This window comes from Acomys russatus, chromosome 5, assembly GCF_903995435.1.
Source record: "Acomys russatus chromosome 5, mAcoRus1.1, whole genome shotgun sequence".
NCBI lineage: Eukaryota > Metazoa > Chordata > Mammalia > Rodentia > Muridae > Acomys > Acomys russatus.
The window spans coordinates 2,196,852-2,208,131 of record NC_067141.1 but is presented as its reverse complement, the minus strand read 5'-3'; positions in this window follow the sequence as shown (position 1 = coordinate 2,208,131).

The following is an 11,280-nucleotide window of genomic DNA, read 5'->3' as shown; positions in this document are numbered from 1 at the left end:
AATAAGGACTCTCCTTTCATGGGATGATGACTTCCTAAAGGCCCCACCTCTTCATACCATCACATGCAGAACCAGACTTCACCATGGGTGGTTGGGGCAGATGGGGCACACCAGGGTTCAGATGCTGGAACCACCTTTTGTCAGTCCCGCTAAGAGCTGATTTTGGGGACTCAGGCTGTGATGCTTTGTCTGCCAGGGATTTTTTCCCCCACTGATGTTCACTTCACAACTTCTTCCTCATCTCAAACGGAACCTCTAAGCCCTTGAATCATCAAGTTTAGTACAGCTTCTATTTGGTGTCTTTTCAGCTTATCACTACATTTCATTTTAAAGCATTTTGAGGACTTGAAAACTGCTTTGTCCACTGACTTTAGCAGTGGGATGTTCTTACTATGAAAACAGATCTTTTGTCTGTTTTCCCCTTGATAAGTGCCATTGCAGATGTCTTTAACAATCAGTAGGTAACTGACTGTCCAAGCAAAGTAGGCTTGTTATTTTAATTTTTGTGCAGAGGCCCTGAGATAGTAAATAATGGCACGGCACTTCGCAGGGACAATGCATGGTAAATCTTGGCTAGGAACTGAATTTGAACTGTCTTGTTTCAAAGATTGTGGTTTTATTCATCTACCATGCCAATACTTGGCAATTAAACAGGAAATGGTGATATGGTTTCCAGAGACAATCCTTTTTTTGTGTACCCCTGAGGAATTTTTACTACAGCAAATCCAGAAGTTGATAGATCTTACACAATTTGGTAACAGAATTTAGTGGGTATTCTTGAGTGTATATTTTTTAATAGTGAGGAAGCTTTCAGATTTATAGAAAAGTTGTAAAGATTATTTAGTGATTTCCTTCATATCCTTTGCTATGCTAGGGGCAGTCTACATAGCCACAGTGCAAAGGTCAAACGTAGACATTAACGTTGGCACAATGCAGATTCCAATTGGATTTTACCTGTTTGTCTTTCTAATGTTGGGTTTTTTTTTTTTTTTTTTATTTGTGTGTTTGGGTTTTGTTGTTGTTGTTGTTATTTGTGGATTTTTGCTGTCTAGGAACCCATATTTGATACCATGCCGCATCTAGTTGTCTTGTGGCTTCTCAGCTTTTCATAACCTTGACACTTGAAATGTCTGAGCCATGTACCGCATGTCTTTTAAATTAGGGCGTGTCTTATTTATATCTTCTCATGAACTGATTAAGGTTCTGCATTTTGAGAGGAGACTCCCACAAAAGTAGAGTGGTTTGCTTAGTGCTTCTGAAGGCATAACAAAGCATTTATCATGACTGTGACTACTTGGTGAATGTCACCATTATGAAATGGTTAGCCTCCCTTTCTTCAGCATCATATATCCTGACCATAAAAAATCCCATTTCTCCCCAGATCTTGGACCCATCATCTATCCGAGTGGGTCTTGCCTATGATGCTTTTTTTATTACCATGGCATTGTAAGGGAAAAGGGCAGGTTTAAAACCCTCTCTTCAACCTTGGAACACTCAGCCCTAAAAGGGATGTTTCCATCAAATCCCTCCTCTCGGGGCTCAGGAAACAGCAGAAGAGGAGGTAGAAAGAGCCAGAAGGAATGAGGGACATGAAGGAATCAAGGCCTTCTAGACACAACAGAGCTGGTGCACATAAGAACTCACGGAGACTGTGGCAGCATGCATAGGCTCACCCAGTTCTGCACCACATGGGGCTCTAGAGCTGAAAGAAGTGGACACATGTCCCCATCCTTAACCCGAAGCTATTTCCAATTGGTAGCTAATCGCAAATGAAATATTAGTTTTCTCCAAAGGATTGTGGTTTCACTGGGGGAAACAAATCACTCTTTTTTAAATTACTTACTTACTTAATTAATTCACTTTACATCCTAACCATAGCCCCCTCCCCTCCTCCTGGTCCCACTATCCTTCCCACTTCCCCCTCCCCTACCCACCAGAAAAGGGTAACCCCTCACCCCAACCTACCCTAGCACATCAAACTCCATGAGGACTGAGCATATCCTCTTCCTCGGGGGTCTAGCATGGCAGCCTGGCTAAGGGGAAGTGATTAAAAAGCAGGCAACAGAGTCTTTGCCAGAGCCAGCCCCTAGTCAGAGACAGACTACAGGACCCACATGAAGACCAAGCTGCGCATCAGGTATATATGTATAGGGGACATAGGTCCAGTTTATGCATGGTCCTTGCTTGGTGCTTCTGCCTCCTCAAGCCCCCGCCCCCGGGCTCAAAATAGTTGTCTCTGTTGGTCTTCTTGTTGAATTCCTATCCCCTCCAGGTCCTTCTGTCATTCCCCTCACTCTTCCTTAAGGCTCCTTTTACTCTGCCAAACGTTTGGCTGTGAGTCTCAGCATCTCCTTCAATCCATTGCTGGGTGGAGCCTCTCAGAGGACAGTTACGCTAGGCTCTCTTCTGCAAGCATAGCAGTGTCATTAATAGTGTCAGTGGTTGGCTCTTGCCCTTGGTGTAGGTCTCAGTTTGGGCCAGGCATTGGTTGGATATTCCCTCAATCTCTGTTCTATATTTATTCCTGCACATCTTGCAGGCAGGGTAAATTTTGGGTCAAAGCTTTGTAGGTGGGTTGGTGTTCCCCTCCCTCTACTAGAAGCCATGTCTGGTTAGAAGGTGCCCTCATCAGTCTTCATGACTGCTGTTATTAGTAGGTTCAGCTAGAGTCATCCTCATATCCTCCCAGGGGCCTACCTTGTAATAGGTCTCCAGCTTGTCTCCAAGATGCCCCCACCTGTGGTTTCTCTTCTCTCTGCAAGCCCTCTGTTCTTCTGCTTCTACTCTCTCCATATCTGATCCCTGACCTCATTTCTCTCAGCACCCCCTCTCCTATCCTGTTCCCTCTCTTCAGTCACTTCCACTATTTATTCTTTTTCTCCTTCTGAGTGAGATTCAAGCATCCTTCCTTGGGCCCTCCTAGTTACTTAGCTTCTTTGGGTCTGTGAATTGTAGTATTGGTATCTTGTACTATTATGGCTAATATCTGCTTATAAGTGAGTACATACCATGCAGATCTTTCTGGGTCTGGGCTACCTCACTCAGAACAATCTTTTCTAGAAACAAATCACTTTTAAGGGTAGGCCCCATGCCTAGCAGGAGAAGGTCAACAGAAAACGAACTCAATGGCAACTTTGGAGGTTCTTTGTCTCATAGTGTTAAGCAGGGCTTTTTTGTTGGTGGTGTCCCCCCCCCCCCCCCCCCCCACCCCCCCCCCGTTCACGTCTTATAGCTCCTTTGCAAATATCTTTTATATCTTGTGGCTTCCAGTTTTGTGATTTTAAGGGATTCCTGTGTGTGCAATGAATCTTCATGCATTTCTTCTGCTTTTTCTTTGGCTTTTTTTCTTGTTTGGTTGTTTTGATCCTGTTCTGATTTGTTTGTATTTTATTTTATTTTTTTTTACTGGCTACTTTTTTTTTATTAATTTATTCTTGTTACATCTCAATGGTTATCCCATTCCTTGTATCCTCCCATTCTTCCTTCACTCCCATTTTCCCATTATTCCCCTCCCCTATGACTGTTCCTGAGGGGGATTACGTCCCCCTGTATATGCTCATAGGGTATCAAGTCTCTTCTTGGCTACCTGCTGTCCTTCCTCTGAGTGCCACCAGGTCTCCCCCTCCAGGGGACATGGTCAAATGTGAGGCACCAGAGTACGTGAGAAAGTCATACCCCACTCTTCACTCAACTGTGGAGAATATTCTGACCATTGGCTAGATCTGGGTAGGGGTTTAAAGTTTACCTCCTGTATTGTCCTTGGCTGGTGCCTTAGTTTGAGCGGGACCCCTGGGCTCAAATCTGCCTATCATAATGTTCTACTTGTAGGTTTCTAGGACCCTCTGGATCCTTCTACTTTGCTATTCTCCCATGCTTCTCTCATCTAGAGTCCCAATAGGATGTCCTCCCCTCTGTTGTTTGTATTTTATTTATTATTGTATTTCATTATTATTCTTCAAGTGTCTGGTTTTTTGTTTTTTTGTTTTTTTTTGTTGTTGTTTTTTGTTTTTTTGTTGTTGTTGTTGTTTTACCCTAAGGAGTGACACCCTAAAGGTATGGATCTAGATGAGAGGGGAGGTGGGGAATCAAAATATGTTGTATGAAAAAAAAAATCTGTTTTCAATGAAAGAAAACAAAAACTCTTCATTCAAAGTCCAGAGGCATAGCAGGTGCCAGGAAGCTTGGCCCCCACCTGTGTCATCAAGGACTGAGGGAATTAATTTTTTTCTCTGCTCAGTACACTAGGCTTTGTCTTCAAATATGCCCTTAGTGACTGTCATAGTTCTGAATATGAGATAACACCCAGAAGAAAAAAGTAGGATCCTTTTCACCTAGGTTTCTCTCTTTCTCCCCCCTCCTCAATATAATATATACTGATCACCAGTTTCCCTCCCCTAGCTCCTCCCATTTCCCCACACACCAAGAGGTAATTGTTCCTCAGAATCTCCCTTCCCACTGAGTAGGAGCTGGCTCTAGTGCAGTGGTTCTCAACCTTCTGAATGCTGTGACCCTTTAATACAGCTCCTCATGCATGTTGTGGTGACATCCAACTGTAAAGTCATCTTGTTGCTACAGTTATGAATTGTAATGCAGGATATCTGATATTCAACCTCCCCTAAAGGGGTTGAGAACCACTAGTCTAGAGCCTGCACCAGAATAGTAAGCAAGGTGAAGGAAGTGTCTGACACTCACACTAAGGTCAGGCAGATGGACTTTGTCACAAAGGCACCAGGTGGAAGCACTTCGTTTAGGGAGGCAGCCATATTGCCATCCCATTTCTGGTCTCTGTTGCCGGTCAGGAAATCCTTGTGGAATGACTGAGGTTCTGTGTTGTCCTGTAGGAAGAGCCAGGAAGAGTCACACAGGTCTTGACCATGGTGTTATAGGGAGGCATGAATGAAGGATAGATCTGGGGACTAATAAGGTCAGTGTGACAGGCCCATGACTCAACTGCTCTTTTCTTAGTTTCATAATGCTTTGGTCTTCAGTTGGGGGCTGACTTCCATCCCTGAAACCACCTGTCCCAAAGTCTTAGCGATTCCTCAGGACACATATTAGAAGAAAGGCAAAGAGACTTGCTTGCCAGGCCCAACCACCCTTGTCCCGAAGGTCCTTCCGAGGGAGGGCCCTGCTCTACACTCCCGAGTCTTTTCTCTGGGGGTCTCTGACGCAGCCGGGTAGCTTGTTTGGTAAATAATGACATTGTTATAAATATTTAACAAGTCAGGGGATTGCAGTGCATGAAAAATTGATGAGGTCCCTGGGTGGGAAATGCAGGCTTCTCTCTCTCTCTCTGTGCTCTGGGGGAGGCAGTTAGAGTCTGACGTCGGCTCAGGCTGACACCTGTATTTGTGGTAGGGCTGATGAATGGCCAGAGAAATAGTCTCCATGTTTAAGAAGCATCAATCCATCATCCTAGAGCTTAGGCTGAGGGAGGAATTCGCAGCCATCAATATTGCCCATGTTTATTAAGCCCCACGTGCGGCATGAGACAGCCAGTCCTATGTTGGTCCTGGGAGCAGTGCCTCTGGAAAGGGCACAGTGGCTCCTTGATGAATGACTTTAATAAGCAGCAGCGTGGAAGTCCCTCCAAGTAAGAAACTAATAACAATAATTAGATGTTTCTTAATCATTTATTTATTTTATAATGTATGCCCTGCCTGCTTCCGGAAAAAAGAATGGAAGTGGCTTGCAATTAAAACACATCTACCCGGGATGGTCCAAATGAAGATAAACAGGAGATCAGCAACCAGATAGAGGGAGTGAATTTTTCTTAATCAACTTTCCTGTTACCAGCTGGGAATATTGTATTCCCTCTCCTCAGCGGTCACCTCTGGCTCTGTGGAGCCACAGGAGTGCATGTAAAGCAGCAGCCAACAGCGTCATGGGGACAAGAGGCCGAGGCAGAGCGTGGTGCGACCTGTAGCTTGGCATCTCTGGACTCCCAATTGCATCCGCATTTCATTCATCATAGCCCCAATCCAATCTGTGTGTCTGCAGCAGGGCAGCATGAAAAATTAATGCCCTTGTGTCAGACAAGGCTTGTCAGAGTGACAGTGTAGCGAGGGAATAACAAGAGGGTGAAGACCACAGTGCTTTCTACTTAACAGCCGCTCTTGTGTTCCCTGAACAAGCCCCCCTGAGCCATTGTACCGAGGATAATGGACCTTAGCAGCTCGTCTCTCCCTGTGGGCTGGCTCCACCTGTGTAGCAGGACCTTGATGCCTATGTGTCAGGTGAGATCCAAAGCCACTCTGGTCACAGATGGGTGGCTTGTGTTCAATGAGCTGCCTGGGTACAGAGAAGAAGGAAGGAAGCCCCGTCTCAGAAATCAGATTAGGGCGGGATGTTCTGTAGGCTCCAGAGTAGAATCACCTGGGAACATGTAAAACTCAGTGGAGCTAAGCATCATCTGTGGCTTCAGACCTTGGGATTTTCAGTCCAAATTTCTCAGTATCTTTAGATGCCTCACAAACCATCATCCCAAACAATGCGGTTTTGCATCCAGCTCCTCTTCTAGGGTCATAGAAGTCGACGGAGCCACGCCATTTCTGTTGCAAAAATGCTCTGGCACTGTGGCTGAAGTCATGGAGCTTGAAGCCTGGTACTCTGTGTTCAAATCTCAGTCTGATAATTTTGTGACCTGGAGCAAACTGATTATTCCTTTTGTGGCTGTTTCCTTATATAGAATACCAAGACAGGCTGTTACTGTCTTGTCTTTTTCCAAGTGAGTGGTTAAAGAAGGTATATAAAACACGGAGACTTGGCCTAGTGCCATGTTGACAAAGGCTGAAGTTTTGAGAAAGGAATTGGGGGCTTGTTGACTTGGGGAAGGTGTGGGGAGACATCTATGTCATCTGGATGGGAAGATGGATCAGGTAGCAACGTGCTTGCCATGCAAGCATGAGGACCTGAGCTTGAGTCTCCAGCATGGATTATGATGTGGTTCCACTATGAAGTTACGGATGAGAATCCCCACTGATGGCACCACTATTTAGTGTTGGAACGCAGGCCTCTGTGAAGTCCTGAAGAGGTGATAACTAAGTCAGAGGGACTCACAGGAGGCATAGAGGACAGTAAGTAGGATGAGGGCAGTGATGTAGGATGGAGGACAGTGATATAGGATGGAGGACAGTGATGTAGGATGGAGGACAGTGATGTAGGATGGAGGACAGTGATGTAGGATGAGGGGCAGTGATGTAGGATGGAGGACAGTGATGTAGGATGGAGGACAGTGATGTAGGATGGAGGACAGTGATGTAGGATGGAGGACAGTGATGTAGGATGAGGGCAGTGATGTAGGATGGAGGACAGTGATGTAGGATGGAGGACAGTGATGTAGGATGGAGGAGAGTGATGTAGGGTGGAGGACATTGATGTAGGACGGAGGACACTGATGTAGAATGGAGGACAGTGATGTAGGATGGGGGACAGTGATGTAGGATGAGGGACAGTGATGTAGGATGGGGGACAGTGATGTAGGATGGAGGACAGTGATGTAGGATGGTGGACAGTGATGTAGGATGGAGGACAGCGATGTAGGGTGGAGGACAGTGATGTAGGATGGAGGACAGTGATGTAGGATGGAGGACAGTGATGTAGGATGGAGGACAGTGATGTAGGATGGAGGACAGTGATGTAGGATGAGGGCAGTGATGTAGGATGGAGGACAGTGATGTAGGATGGGGGACAGTGATGTAGGATGAGGGCAGTGATGTAGGATGGAGGACAGTGATGTAGGATGGAGGACAGTGATGTAGGATGGAGGACAGTGATGTAGGATGGGGGACAGTGATGTAGGATGAGGGACAGTGATGTAGGATGGGGGACAGTGATGTAGGATGGGGGACAGTGATGTAGGATGGAGGACAGTGATGTAGGATGGTGGACAGTGATGTAGGATGGAGGACAGCGATGTAGGATGGGGGACAGTGATGTAGGATGAGGGCAGTGATGTAGGATGGAGGACAGCAATGTAGGATGGGGGACAGTGATGTAGGATGGAGGACAGCAATGTAGGATGGGGGACAGTGATGTAGGATGGAGGACAGTGATGTAGGATGGGGGACAGTGATGTAGGATGAGGGACAGTGATGTAGGATGGGGGACAGTGATGTAGGATGGGGGACAGTGATGTAGGATGGAGGACAGTGATGTAGGATGGTGGACAGTGATGTAGGATGGAGGACAGCAATGTAGGATGGGGGACAGTGATGTAGGATGGGGGACAGTGATGTAGGATGAAGGCAGTGATGTAGGATGGAGGACAGTGATGTAGGATGGGGGACAGTGATGTAGGGTGGTAGACAGTGATGTAGGGTGGAGAACAGTGATGTAGAATGGAGGACAGTGATGTAGGATGGGGGACAGTGATGTAGGATGGAGGACAGTGATGTAGGATGGGGGACAGTGATGTAGGGTGGTAGACAGTGATGTAGGATGAGGGGCAGTGATGTAGGATGGAGGACAGTGATGTAGGATGGAGGACAGTGATGTAGGATGAGGGGCAGTGATGTAGGATGGAGGACAGTGATGTAGGGTGGAGGACAGTGATGTAGGGTGGAGGACAGTGATGTAGGATGGGGGACAGTGATGTAGGATGGAGGACAGTGATGTAGGGTGGAGGACAGTGATGTAGGATGGGGGACAGTGATGTAGGATGAGGGACAGTGATGTAGGATGGGGGACAGTGATGTAGGATGGTGGACAGTGATGTAGGATGGGGGACAGTGATGTAGGATGAAGGACAGTGATGTAGGATGGGGGACAGTGATGTAGGGTGGAGGACAGTAATGTAGGATGGAGGACAGTGATGTAGGATGGAGGAAAGTGATGGAGGATGGAGGACAGTGATGTAGGGTGGAGGACAGTGATGTAGGGTGGAGGACAGTGATGTAGGGTGGAGGACAGTGATGTAGGATGGAGGACAGTGATGTAGGATGGAGGAAAGTGGTGTAGGATGGGGGACAGTGATGTAGGATGGGGGACAGTGATGTAGGATGAAGGACAGTGATGTAGGATGAGGGACAGTGATGTAGGATGAAGGACAGTGATGTAGGATGGGGACAGTGATGTAGGATGAGGGACAGTGATGTAGGGTGGAGAACAGTGATGTAGGATGGAGGACAGTGATGTAGGATGGAGGACAGTGATGTAGGATGAGGGACAGTGATGTAGGGTGGAGAACAGTGATGTAGGATGGAGGACAGTGATGTAGGATGGGGGACAGTGATGTAGGATGGGGGACAGTGATGTAGGATGAGGGACAGTGATGTAGGGTGGAAAACTTGATGTAGGATGGGGGACAGTGATGTAGGATGGAGGACAGTGATGTAGGATGGAGGACAGTGATGTAGGATGGAGGACAGTGATGTAGGATGGAGGACAGTGATGTAGGATGGAGGACAGTGATGTAGGATGGAGGACAGTGATGTAGGATGGGGGACAGTGATGTAGGGTGGAGGACAGTGATGTAGGATGGAGGACAGTGATGTAGGATGGAGGACAGTGATGTAGGATGGAGGACAGTGATGTAGGATGGGGGACAGTGATGTAGGATGAGGGACAGTGATGTAGGGTGGAGAACAGTGATGTAGGATGGAGGACAGTGATGTAGGATGGAGGACAGTGATGTAGGATAGGGGACAGTGATGTAGGTGGGGGACAGTGATATAGGATGGAGGACAGTCATCATGTGGCCTGTGTAGCCTTTTCTCCACCTTATTTCTTCCCAGTTCCATCAGGATGGAAAGTTAAAAAAAAAAAAAGAATAAAAATGACACTAGAGCTCTTCCATATTACACAGAGAATAGTTTCCAATACCTGATTCGCCCCCGCCCCCTTTTCATATAGACCTAAACAAGGTAGGACAATCCAAATCCAAGTAGTTCTCTGTTAGTCATGTAGGTCAAGGTGGTTACCTAGCTACCACTTGACTGAAAGCTGCAAACCTCCTAACTTTTGACTGTCAACTTGACACAACCGAGAGTCACCTGAGAAGTGAGTTTCAAGTGAGGGATAGCCCAGATTAGACAGCCTGGGGTGCGCTTGATTTTTATTTAATGTAGGAGGGTCTGGCCTGTGGGCAACACCATTGCCTGGGCTCCTAGTCATGGGCTATAAAGAAAACAAGCTAAGCAAGAAGTGAGCCAGCAGGCAGCGTTCCTCCATGGTTTCTGTCTCAAGTTTCTTTTTACCTTATTTTTATGAAAACTTTACCAACATGTAAAATTCACTAGTATAGAAATAGGGGCTCCCATGAATACTGAGAATGAGGAACACCCTATGAAACCTATTCCTTAAAACCTACCAGGCAAAAGAAAGAATCAGTATTGTAAAAGACAGTGTAAGATAGGAGTCCACATCAAAAGATTGGATAGCTATGTAAAAGAAACACATCATGAAGTAGATGGAGAAGAAATAACCAAGACAAAAAAAATGTCCCGATCAGAAGACTTAAGTTTTGGGGTCAGAAATGTTCTTTCACTTATGTTTGGGATCCCTAGATAGAAAACCTGCAGCTCTGTGTGGACATGCTTGTAGGCTGCTGTAAGTTCTAAATACACCATTAAACTACATGAACACTAGAGTTAGGTGACCACTGTTAGTGTTTAAGTCTGCAATGATTGATATGGACATTTAATTAGACAAACGGAGCATGGCCTGTGATCTCAGTATGTAGATAGTGGAAACAAGAACATCTCAGGCTTGAGGCCAGCATGAGGTTCACACCAAGACCAAGCATCAAAAAACAAACAAACAAACAAACCCAAAAATGAGGGACTAGGGGTGTGGCTTAGCTGGTGGAGTACTTGCCTAGTAGGCGTGACACCCTGGATTTGGTCCCCAGAACTGCATAAAACAGATGGTTTACACATGTGTCTTTAACTCCAGTACTTGGAAGGGAGAAATAGGATCAGAAAATTAAGGTCATCTTCAATTGCATAGCAAATATGAGGCCAGCCTGGGCTTTGTGAGACTCTGTCTCAAAAACTAAACCAAAGCCAACCAAACTCAATGAGGTAATGTGGACAAGTGATAACGTGGTACTGGATTGCTCCCAGCAATGCTACATACCAAAGGCTCAGAGTTTTGAGGAGGAAGATAATGACTTGTGGGTGTATGTCTTCCATATTGGTCTTTTGTATAAAGAAAAAAGAGAAATGCTCTTAGACATTCCAGAACAAATGCCACCTACATATAAGTAGCTTCTTTAAGGCAACTTTCCCAGAAAACTGAAACAAAACGAAGAAGTTAGGATTCAGGAGCCAGTGGTTTCAG